This window comes from Rutidosis leptorrhynchoides, chromosome 6 (genome assembly GCF_046630445.1).
Source record: "Rutidosis leptorrhynchoides isolate AG116_Rl617_1_P2 chromosome 6, CSIRO_AGI_Rlap_v1, whole genome shotgun sequence".
Lineage (NCBI taxonomy): Eukaryota > Viridiplantae > Streptophyta > Magnoliopsida > Asterales > Asteraceae > Rutidosis > Rutidosis leptorrhynchoides.
Window position 1 is genome coordinate 126,348,851 of NC_092338.1, and position 13,678 is coordinate 126,362,528.

Consider the following 13,678-nt stretch of genomic DNA (forward strand, 5'->3'; position numbering starts at 1 on the left):
GCAGATGTTTCAATATACATGCTAATTATAATTTATAACACTACATGTATTGTGTTATGAGACTTTACACCCATAACACCACTCAATACTTAGAATGACCCGGACATATGCCATTATGAGCAGGGGCGGATGTAATGTATTGTTATTGGTTGCACTTGCAACCATTGAAAAAAGTCCATTTAGTGCAATTTTTTTGGGCCTTAACTAAATGAAACCATTGGATTATTTGAGTGCACCTTTAAGCCCATTTATCTAATTGAGTCTTTGAATAAATTGAGTCTTTAAAAAAATAAATCTTTTGTACTCCTCGTATCAGACTATCGGCGACTAGAAAACTGAGCGTATCTTGCAAGCCAACTACGAATCTACGAACTACGGTAATTATAATCTCTCTTTATCTTATAAGTTGTTATCATAAATTATGGGTATCAAAATTGTTCATTCAAGGTTCAAAGGAACACATTGTATTACCCAATTCAAGTGTTCAGTAGGTAGATTTTGTTCAATTCAAGGTAGGTAAGTAGGTTTTGTTCAAATAATCAAATCACGTTCACAAATCAGATGTTGATCTTATATCTAATTGACCTTGTTTTGTTTATATTGACCTTGTTTAATTGGTTAATTGTTAACCTAATGTTGACCTTGTATAATTGGTTAATTGGTCGAAACATATGTTTTCTTCTAAATAACATTGTTTAATTGTTATCGTGAAAGTGAAAGCCTTTGAGGGTTTGTTTAATTAAAATACTAGATACTAGATACACTGATGGATACATTGATGTGAAAATGTGTCCCAATATTCTTTATATGTTGCTTTCTATAGCTAACAATAGGTACCCTTTTACAGATTTTAATGGAAAAATATTTTAAAAGAAAAATATCATCGGTTGATGGAGAATCTTCAAGTAAATATAATTCGCAACCTAGCTCTACACCTTCAATGCCCAAAAATATCGATGTAAATGATCTTCCATGGGATCCCGCGGATAGAAAACCAATTTTAGACTATAATCCTAATCAAAGAGAAGAAATAAGACGACTATATTGTCAAAGAGGACCATGTCAACCAAGCGGTTATCTGTTCCCACAAAAAACAATAGGCGACAAGGAAAGACGTTTTGTGTCAACTTGGTATAAAGATTATCCATGGTTAGAGTATAGTGTAAAGGCAAACAAAGTTTATTGTTTGTGTTGTTATTTATTTAGAGATCAATTTGGACAACAAGCTGGAAGTGACGCATTTCTATCTTCGGGATTTGATAGTTGGGGTAAAAAGAAGAGACTTGCTATCCATGTGGGTGATATCACTAGCTTTCACCATAAGGCACTCAAAAAATGCGAAGACTTAATGAAACCAAAGCAATCTATTGCTGTTCTTTTTCATAGGCAAAGTGAACGTGACAATGAAGAATACCGAATTCAACTAAAAGCTTCACTGGATGTTGTTAGATCTTTGATGTTTAACACACTACCATTTCGTGGTCATGATGAGAGTGAAAACTCTATTCATAAGGGACTTTATTTGGAAACATTAAGGTTAATTGAAAATCAAAATGAGGATGTTCGCAAGGTTCTATTAAAAGCACCCAAGAATCGTAAGCTAGTGCCCCCCAAAATTCAGAAAGAAATCGCTAGTTGTTTTGCTAAAGAGATACTAAATTTCATATTTGACGAAATCGGCGAAGATGTGTTTTCCTTGTTGGTTGATGAGTCTAGTGACATATCTAAAAAAGAACAAATGGCCGTGGTTTTAAGATATGTTGATGCATGTGGACTGGTTAAGGAAAGATTTGTTGGTGTTGTTCATGTGAAAGAGACATCGTCTTTAACTCTTAAAGGTGCGATCGATAATTTATTTGCTGAACATAATGTGAGTTTGAAACAGGTATGAAATGTTTATTAACTTATTAAGTCTATACCACTATGTATATCTCTATTTACTTTATTAGTTAAAAAAGTGCATTGAATTTTTGAATGGATAAGAGGCCAAGGTTATGATGGAGCAAGTAATATGCGAGGAGAATTTAATGGATTAAAAGCTTTGATCTTAAAAGATAATAGCTCAGCATATTATATTCATTGTTTCGCTCACCAGCTTCAGTTGGTGGTCGTGGCAATAGCGAAACACCATGAGGGTGTCGGGAACATCTTTGATATGCTAGGTGTGGTGATTAACGTTGTTTGCGCTTCTTGCAAATGAAAAGATATGATTCGAGAATCTTACAAGGATAGAATACAAAAAGAAATTGGTAAGGGTGAAATTGAAACAGGAACGGGGCTACACCAAGAGCTCTCCCTTATACGAGTAGGAGATACACGATGGGGTTCTCATCACAAAACAATGTGTGACTATCGCTCCAAATTCATATGGACGAACACATCATTCATCGATTTCATTGCGAGGTATTTGACCTCTATATGATACGTTTTGTAAACATTGCATTCTTTTGAAAAGACACACCATAAATGAATATTTAAATCAAAGGTTTTCGACATCTGATGATTTCTACATATAGACAATCACCGTAAATAATAGTTTACAATAGTACTTCCGTTGACAATGCAGTCAAAATAAGATACATGGTGATGATTTGGTGAATGCAACATTTCCTTGAAAAATATGCCATGTACGACTCCATGCACATAGCTTGTCTAACATATAAACAAACAGCGAAAGACTTCTAGGAAACCTGAGAATAAACATGCTAACAAGTGTCAACACAAAGGTTGGTGAGTTCGTAGTTTTAGTGTTTCGCATAATCTGTATATAAAAGTGGATCACAAGATTTCAGTTGTTTCATCCAGAAACATTTATCAAAAGTTTGTCAATAGATTCTACATAACAGAGCACCCTGGTAACTAAGCTTTAACGTTATAATGATAAATACCCCATTCGTTTTAATACACGCAAACCAACGTGTCCTAAACTCAAATAACACACGTCCGTTAAAAGGCTAGCACTCTAGCTCGGACGGGGATGTCAAGCCCTATGGATCCATATACTGTTATTCGCGCCCACCAGTCCATATCCTATGTACTGGCAGCTACTAGTTACCAAAGCTAAGGGATTTTCGGTTCAAACTCAGTGTAGAATTAAGTATGTACTTGTATCCATTGCGTTTAAAATAAATTGCATGTATTCTCAGCCCAAAAATATATATTGCAAAAGCAATTAAAAAGGGAGCAAATGAAACTCACCTTAGCGGCATATAAAGTTGTTCACCAAAATGTGACCGAAACTCGGATTACCAATTAATCGTAGATCTCAACCTAGAGAACATATGTTGGTCAATAAATGTCTATTAAGCTAGGTCAGGTCATAGTGTATCACAATCCTAATGCTCGAGATCGACATATAATAGTTATCCAAAGTCGTTTCAAAAAGTCAATTTTGACAATAGTTCAACAAAACGAGACGTGCCTTATATAAGGATTCATTTACTCGGTTGGTAATACTCAAAAGTTCACTTTATCAGTCTCGTAAATAAGTTGTTTAAATCTTAATTGCAGATTCAAAAGCAATTTCAATTAACGTCAATCATAATTCAGTTGATCATATCTTTTAATCCGTTCATCGAAACTATTCGATATCTAAATGAAAAGTTATTGATTTTTCGCCAGCTTTCCAAAAACATGTATATCATATACCTTTTACCAGTAATATATGTATTTAATTAGTGATTCATTATAAACTGTTTAACGACGAAATTTAGCATACAAGCATATATAAATATATATACTCGAGCACTAGACATGGATACATAATTAATATATAAAAGATAAGATATGAGTGCTTACGTATCAGTATTGAGATTCAATATTGTAGGAAAGTACGTAGACGTAACGGAGATGATAAACACTAGGTTTGATTCACAAATAAACCCCCGAATATTACCCATAACCTCCTTGGCAATAACCCATAATTTCCTTAGCTCTATCCCGCTTGAAAACCATTTTGAAAGTGACACGCTCATAACCTCGTCGTAGTATTTTATGTATAATACTAATTAATAATATTAATAATAATAAGATTAATAATAATATTAATCTTAATAATAATAATAATAATAATAATAATAATAATAATAATAATAATAATAATAATAATAATAATAATAATAATAATAATAAATAAAATAAATAAAATAAATACGGAGTAATATATGATTAGAGAAAGAAGTGTGTGAAAACTGAGCCTAAAGTAGAGCAATTTATAGAACCTTTTCTGAAAAAGTACCCCATGCGATTGCATGGGATTTGTGCTTCAAGGCCATGCGATCGCATGACACTCTGGGACAGCTCACAAATTTTTAACTTCTTGTTTGTCGACATAATTTTATATTATATATATAATATATTTAATTTATATAATTAATTATATATTATATTAAATTCACATGCATAGTTGACTTGTAATTTTTGTTCTGATAAGTCGTACGTCATCACTCGACTTATGTCCCGGTTCCGGTTTTTCAAATGTCCTTTCGTACGCTGAGAAAACTTGCATTTTACGTTTCGTGTCACGTATCTTTGTCAAAATATAGCCTTAAATTATCCCTAAACTATACCACTCAAAGTATATCTTAAACTTTCAAGTATTTTGGTCATTTACTTCTATAAATCATCGTCTCGCTATTTGTTAATATATATATAATAACAATTCGTTTTTATGACCAAGTTAATATTATATTTTATCGTATTGTTAAATATATATTTTCAATATTAATAAACACGTTTTAAAATACATATCGCAAGTTATTCATATATCTAATTCCAACAGTTAATATTCCTTATTATTGTATGTGTCCAAATTACGTTATTTAAACAAACACTTTACCATTTATTCCGAATACCGTTAAGAATGAATGATTTTTCCAAATCAACGTGGACCTCACAACAGAGACCCGTAATAATATCATAATCCTTAAGGGACTCATTAAATATCTTTTAATTCAATCGTTTGGCATAATCTTTTAATTCCGTAGTTGAATATATCAATCAGATAATCAAACCAATAAGTTTAATGCACAGTATCATTTACTTAACATTTTATTATGTTTTCAAGTTATAGTATATGTACCTATTTACATATAATTGTTCGCGAATCGTTGAGAACAATCGAAGTATAATTGAATAATTCAAAATTTTGAGATTCAACTTCATAGACTTTGCTTATCGTGTCGGAAACGTTAAAGATTAAGTTTAAATTTGGTCAGAAATTTCCGGGTCATCACACAATGTTAGGTTTGATTTCTTTGTTTCCAGAAGTTGTCCAGGTGCTGGAGTATGTGAAAAAAGATGATGACAATCCTTTAATCCGACGTCAAGCATCCGGTATTTTATCATATTTTAACACATTTGATTTTGTGTTCTATTTGCACTTGATGTTGCGAATTTTAGGCTTAACAAATGCGTTGTCACAATCTCTTCAAAGAAAAGATCAAAATATTGTAGAAGCGGTTTCATTGGTGCACGGAACAAAATGATCATTGCAAAAGTTTAGAGAAAAAGGGTTTGATGAAATATTGAAGCGTGCGTATTCTTTTTGTGAACAACATACTCTTGAAAGTTTGGATATGGATGAACTTTATATTATATCAAGAAATCGAAAGACCAACTTTACCAATCACCATTATTTCAAGGTTGATATCTTTACTACAGTGATGGATAGACAAATTCAAGAGTTTAATGATCGTTTTAGTGAGATAAGTACCGAATTGCTTTCTAATATGTCCGCTTTGAGCCCACGTGATTCGTTTTCTTTGTTTGATAAACAAAAGTTGTTGACTTTGAGTAAGATGTATCCATCTGACTTTACTCATACGGAAAGGGAAATACTTGAGAGTGAACTTGACGTCTATTATGACATTATTTGACATGATGAGAAATTTACGAGTTTGAATGGGATCGCCGACCTTTCTAGATTAATGGTGGAAACTGGAAAACATATTTCATATCGTTATGTTTATCGATTGCTAAAGCTAGCTTTAGTTTTGCCTGTTGCAACTGCAACTGTTGAAAGATGTTTTTCTGCAATGAAGCTTGTGAAATCCGAATTACGAAATCGAATGGGTGATGCTTTTTTAAACGACTGTCTAATTGGTGCCATAGAAAAAGAAGTACTTCTTAATATAAAAGATGAAGCCGTAATGAAACGCTTTCAAAGGATGGAAGATCGTAGAGGACAATTGAACTAGCTAGGAGGCTACTTATTATCTTTTGTACTGAAACACTATCGGTATTATTGTTATTTTGATCATTTCTACTCTTTTTGCGATCTGTATTTATAATTCACCCTCGGCATCTATTTTGTGGTACTAAGCTTTGTAAATTTCCTTAGTTATATTGTTAATATAATTATAGTTTCTTGTCCAGTGTTCTTGTATTATAAGTCCATCTCAACATTTGTTTTGTAGTATTATATACTTTGAAAATAACCTTTTAGTTCTATTGTAATTGTAAATAAAATTATAATTTCTTGCTTAAAAAAATTTTTTCAGCAAAAAATTATTATTTTGTGCAACCATTGTGTATGAATCCTAGATCCGCCCCTGATTATGAGACTTTACACCCATATGATTCCATCATAAACGTTGCATCAACACTTAGAAGAACCAGACATATGCCATTATATGAAGTAGTGACTGCAAATTAATTAGCTGAAGTAATGACCCACAGAACCCAAAAAATCCAATATGGGCAAAGAAATAATAACTGCAAATTGAGTTGAAGTAATGACTTTGAACTAAAAATCATGTTACCAAGACTTAAAATTATTGAGATGTATATAAGAAACTTCACCGTACCCTCATAAGTTCAGTAAAAAACAGAATGACCTGCATATGCAAGCTTGAAACAATAAGTCAACATATACATGATTCATTAATATCAAAAAAACTATACATAGTCAAACGTCCAAATAAGTTAACGATGTGAGACATGTAACCAAAATAATCCATTAACACTTGCATTATAGGCTCTAAATTTCAAAATTTGCTCAAAATAAGTAATCATCTCTAGAAAACATAAATAAATATAAAATTAGGTGTATAAACACGGATACCTTACACATGCGACATGCCTATAGCCAAATTTTTCTCGATCATTTCATCGAACACATGGTGTGCGTCAAGAAGCTGCATATATAATGTTTCATTCACAAAACTTCAAATTTTGAATGCACATCGGAAGATTAATTATGCATAAGTAGTATTAAGGATTAGGTATAACTGAATAAGAGAAATACAACAACATAAAAAAAATGAGAGCAGTTAGCTGAACATTACAATGAAACTAGAGTAAATGAAATGTTTAATCTAAGAATTGCAGAAGATATCATAGACCATAACTGGTTCAAGAAGCTTCAAAGGTCAGGATTCGTACAGCCTTACACATAATACTACGTATAAATTGATCAACAACAGCCTAGAATGTCATTATCAAATATGCATTTCATGGAGCAGTCTAACAACCCGTCCTTATCCACCTGGACGAAGTCATCATCATCTGGTCCCATTGCGAGGTACTGTCCTAAATATGCCATGAATGACTCCAAATAATATCTTTCAATTGAGCAAATGCACAGCGAAAGACTTAATTCGTACCTGAGAATAAACATGCTTAAAAGTGTCAACCAAAAGGTTGGTGAGTTCATAGGTTTATCGTAACAATCATTTCAATATATTAATAGACCACAAGATTTCATATTCATAATTTTTTTAATAAAAATATTCTAAGTGGTTGAGCACTTGGTAACCATACTTAACATTTAATCAACGTCGCATATTCCCTTTATTATGAAATCTCACTACACCGTACCAAGTGTAGTCACCGAAATGAAGTACTGTGCAACCGTTGAATACTGGTCGTCCAGCCCGGTTGGGGTTGTCAGGCCCAATAGATCTATCAACAGGAGTCGCGTTTACAATACCCATGTAAATATTAGTTACCAAACTACAGGAAAATATGCCAGTGGTACAACTCAACGTAGAATATATTTTTAAGTACTTGTGTCTATTTCGTCAAACAGTTATAAAAGCAGCGCATGTATTCTCAGCCCAAAAATATATATTGCAAAAGCAATTAAAAAGGGAGCAAATGAAACTCACGATACTGTTTTTCGTAGTATATATGCATATGACGGCACTGAACAAGTGCAGGGTTAGCCTCGGATTCACGAACCTATATCAAGTATATATATTAACACGCATATTGGTAATCGAACAAATTTATGTATTATTAGTGAATTAATTGTTATTTTAATTATGTGTTTCATTAATAACCTAATTAATTACATTAATTAATATTTATTATAAAAAATATTAATATAGTTATGTTATATGTAGTAAATATGGTTTTATATAACTAATAGTTATTTGATAAAATAATATTGATAATAATAAATAAAAAGTTGTTTCATCCTATATTAATAATAATAATAGTTATAATAATAAAAATTATAATTTTTATAACAATGATACTTTTAATAATAATGAATACTAGTAATAATAACTATAATGATTTTACTAATAATAATAATACTAATAATGATAATGATAATTAAAATATTAATACTTATGATAATAATGATAAAAAAAAAATAATAATAATAATAATAATAACAATTTTTAGTAACGATAATAATAATGATAACTCTAATCACTAATTATACCTTAAAAACATATACGGCTAGAAGTTTCAGCCTATCAAAAACCCACTAGATCAAGAAGCCCACTCTCAAATAATGGCCTAGTCCGATTTATTAATAAGCCCAACAGGCCCAAGCTTTCAACACAGTCCAGACAGCTTCTCTTGATAATTAAAAAAAATATTTTAGTGGCCTGGGCTCGAACCCAAGACTTCTCGTTCACTGACCACACACTTTAACCACTCCTTTACTGCTTACTTATCTGCTTAAATTGTTTCCTAAATCTAATTAATCGTAATATTTCTGTTTCAATTTCTTCTTCATCGTCACTCATCATGTCATCATCAATACTCATTATCACCTCATCTATATCATTCGTGATCATCATAAATACCATCATATATATCATTATTATCGTGACATGTTATCTTAACATAAACTCCACTTCATGATATTTACCTTCACAACCGTCCCCACACAAAAGGAAAATATCCCACTTAATGAAATACGTTACTTGTTTCCACCCATTCATTCCACTCACCATGTTTTCATTATTATAAATAAAAGACCCATTGCTATGCAAGACTTTTTAGTAGACATGTCATGAGAGAAAATAAAAAAAAAAAATTTGAAGAGCAACCATGGTTACACATGTTAATCCGGTTAAGAGTATACCGAAGCCCAAAAGTAAGTGGCCGATGGTTGTGGTTTATTTTACTTCGACAGAAACAACAACCATAACAGTAACAGATGGCAGTGAGTTATGGTGGTTTTAGTTCGTTGATGATGGCGATTATAGGCTGTAACAGCAGTAGCTCGCGATAGAGAAAAAAAAAAATTAAATCTTAAAGATGATGATGGTGGTTGTTGACGGTGGGGCTAGTGTGGTTGTAGGTGAAGAATAAAGGGCGGTTTATGGTTGTAGTAGCGAAGAAGATATTGAAGAAATAAAACAAGCATGGTGGTGGCTTGAGGTTGTCGTGAAGATGGTGATGGTAGTTGGTGGTGGAAGATTGTTGCTCACGGTGGAAGGTGAAGGTGGTCGTGAGGTGATGGGTTTCCGAAGATGGTTTCATGGAGGTAGTAGCATCAACAAGATCATTTGAGTAGTAGTTTGGTGTTGGTTTGTAAGTTAAATAAAGAAGTAGAAACCAACGGAAATTGAGTGAGGGTTTGTAGGGTGTTGGTAGCAGAGGCGAAACTAGGATTTTTTTCACCGGGAGCAAAATTTTTTTTTTTTTTAAAACCGTAGCAATTTTTTTTGGACAAAATTTGAAGATTTTGGGGCAAAAGTTGGAGATTTTGGAGCAAAATTTGAAGATTTTGGGGCAAAAGTTGGAGAATTTGGGGCAAAATTTGAAGGTTTTGGGGCAAAATATGTAGGTTTGGGGGCAAAAAAAAAAAAAAAATCTACCGGGGTCAAAGTCGAAAAATTCAAAATTTTTACACTGAAAAAAAAATCCACTGGGGGCGCCCGCCCCCTTCCCCATACCATTTTCGCCTCTGGTTGGTAGGATGGTGATTCCCGGAGACCATGGTGGCCGTGGTGTGTGGCGGCTGGAGTGGTGGCAGCAAGGTGGCGGAATGGTGAGGGTGATGATATCGGGTCTCGGTTTTGCATATAACATACTAGTTCTCATATATATATATATATATATATATATATATATATATATATATATATATATATATATAATAATAATTATAATTATAATTATAATTATAATATAATATAAGTAAAACATGTAATTTTTAAAGACACAGTAATCACAACTGATATTTTCAATTGTCACGGGTACATAGGGCTGTTACACTGCCGACAGTTTTTAACACCGAGTGATATATCGTGTCCATTGCTAAACAGTTAGTATATAAAAGTGATCCTATAAATCCTAAAATTTTAAATTAAAACCATTTATTTATTCTAGTCATTACCTGTTTGAAACCTGATCAAAAAGGTGTGTCTAATATTTATTCTTAATTCCAAGTAATCTGTACGGAGTATTAAAACCCAACCCATCAAAGTAAAAAGATATTTTTTAATAAATCCTAAATTTTTATATAATTTATTTATGGATCAACTTTTATCTTGACCTCATCATGAATTCGGATTTAGACTCATTTAATATCAACCTTATAGATTGACCTGTCATTCGAGCTCGATCCCAACTCAAAATTAAATATTTTTTTAAAAATTAATCAAATAGATTCTAAATATATTTTTAATAAAGCTAAAATTGATATAACTTATTTTCAGATCACCGTTTATTTTTAAGATCACATAAGTTGAAATTTAACTTGTTTAAATAACCATCGAATGATGAACGAATGCTACTTATAGTTTACTAAATGAATTCGAAATCAAATATATATATATATATATATATATATATATATATATATATATATATATATATATATATATATATATATATATATATATATATATATATATATATATATATGTGTGTGTGTGTGTGTGTGTGTGTGTGTTTCAATATACTTTATAGATTACTGCATTATTATATCTTATTTTATTTTTAAATTAATTCTAACAAGTAATTAATATAATATTTCAAATTATATTTCGAATTAATATATATTTATTTATTTTTAAATATATATTTATCTATTTACAAATAGTTGTTCGTGAATCGTCGAGAACAATCGGAAGATAATTGTGTACATGAAACAGTTCAAAATTTTTTAGACTCAATCTAACAGATTTTTCTTATCGTGTTGAAAATACTAAATCGTATCGAGAGTTTGGTTTAAAATTAGTCAAAATTTTTCGGGTCGTGACAAGCAGGTTCTCGCTACATTGCTGAAATCCACATCACAATTAACATTATATTTTCATTATACATCTACTTATTTTGTTATGGATAAAAAACACATGATACAAAACATTAACATGGGCATTGTGACCCACTTTGACACCCTTTCAGCTCACACTTCATTTTGCACCTTCACATATCAAAGGTTGACATATTCAACTTCAAATTCTAAAATTGATAAAGGAAACAAACTTTAAATTTCAACTCTATCAATAATATTGTAACTAAAGCAAAACGAAAAGATTAAAAATCTATCAGCATACATACTCAAAAAGTGAACTAAACAATACATATATAAATGATATAGAGTAATAATAACTATCATACCTTTATCCCATCGTTTTAGTTTAATCCTTTAGCTTCTATTCACTTTGTTGATGTTTCAATAAGCAAAAAAGTTAATAACAAAATAATTAAAAATGTTATTCAAATTCACAATAACCATGTAAATAGTCTAAAATTCTCAGTCACATTTTAAAGTTTTAAATGTTCATAAGAATAAGATAAAAGATAAACTTGAAATTTTTATAATCAAAATCCATTGTGAAAGGTGTAACTGAAAGGCGTACCACATGACTCAATTTTTGTTAGACATTTCATCAAACACCTTCCATGCACTTTGATGAGAACTATTTATCTTCAATCTTTGAGCAATTGAGCACCTGCATTTTGTAAACCACAAAAGAATATGAAATTTGAATGTTAAAAAAATGCAACTAATAACAAAATCTCACCGTGAAACACAACCCTATTTTATAATCGAGAAACTGAATTTATTCAACCTCAAATTATTAGCAGATTAAGTGTGATGACCCAAAAATTTCTGACCAAATTTAAACTTAATCTTTGTATGATTAACATTTCTGACACGATAAACAAAGTCTGTAAAACTGAATCTCAAAATTTTTGAACTACTTTTATATATTTAAATATCCTTCGGTTATTTTCGACGATTCGCGAACAATTATATGTAAATAGATGCATATATACTATAACTTGAAAAGGTAACAATGTATTAATTATTTGATACCTTACATTAAACTTATTGGTTTAAATATCTATTTGAATATATATGATAAGTTAAAATATTTATTATTAAAATTTATTTATAAATAACTTCCAATGTGTATTTAAAAACTGATTTATGTATATTAAAAAGATATATACATATATATAATTTCAAGTTATTTAGTAAACGATAGTAACATTTTCAAATTGCTACAGTACCCAAAATGCTACAGTGTTTTCGAAAATCACTATTTGCTACAGTGAAATTGACTTTGCTACAGTGAATTGCTACAGTAAAAATTGACTTTGCTACAGTGGTATAGTTTATGGATGATTTAAGACTATATTTTGACAAAGGTACGATTCACGAAACGTAAAGTACAAGTTTTCTCAGTATACGATAGGACGTTCGAAAAATCGAAACCGGGACATAAGTCGAGTGACGACGTACGACTTATCGGAACGAAAATTACAAGTCAACTATGCACGTGAATATAATATATTATATATATAATTAATATAAATTATATATAATATAAATTATTTTTAAAATATGTCGACAAGCTTGATGACAAACAATATGTGAGCTGGAAGGGGAGGCCATGCGATCGCATGACCACAGGCCTTCAAACCCATGCGATCGCATGGCAATGTTTGTCAGGCCACATCTATAAATTCCAGTGTTTTCGCTCGATTAAAATCACACACATACACAAATATATATACTCCGTAATATTATTTATTTATTTATTTATTATTATTTTTATTATTATTATTATTATTATTATTATTATTATTATTATTATTATTATTATTATTATTATTATTATTATTATTATTATTATTATTATTATTATTATTATTAATAAGATTATTATTAATCGTATTATTTTTTTTATTATTAGTGTTATTATTTTTGCGATACAAAAATAATAATGTACATAAAATATTACGACGGAGTGCTGTCCAAGTAATTTTCAAAACGAGTTTCCGAGCGAGCTAGAGTTAAGGAAAATATGGGTTATTGCCAAGGAAATTATGGGTAATGTTCGGGGGTATTTTTGTGAATCAAACCTCGTGTTTATCATCTCCGATGCGTCTACGTGCTTTCCTGCAATATTGTATATCAATATTAAACTGTGAGTTTCATTGATCCCTTTTTAATTGCTTTTGCAATATATTTTTG

The 13,678-nt window shown here is 30.8% G+C and overlaps 1 pseudogene; it reads left to right on the plus strand.

The window, feature by feature from the left end:
* The first annotated feature begins 940 nt into the window (after positions 1-940).
* Positions 941-6,197, plus strand: LOC139854058 (uncharacterized; annotated as a pseudogene).
* The last annotated feature ends 7,481 nt before the right edge of the window (positions 6,198-13,678 follow it).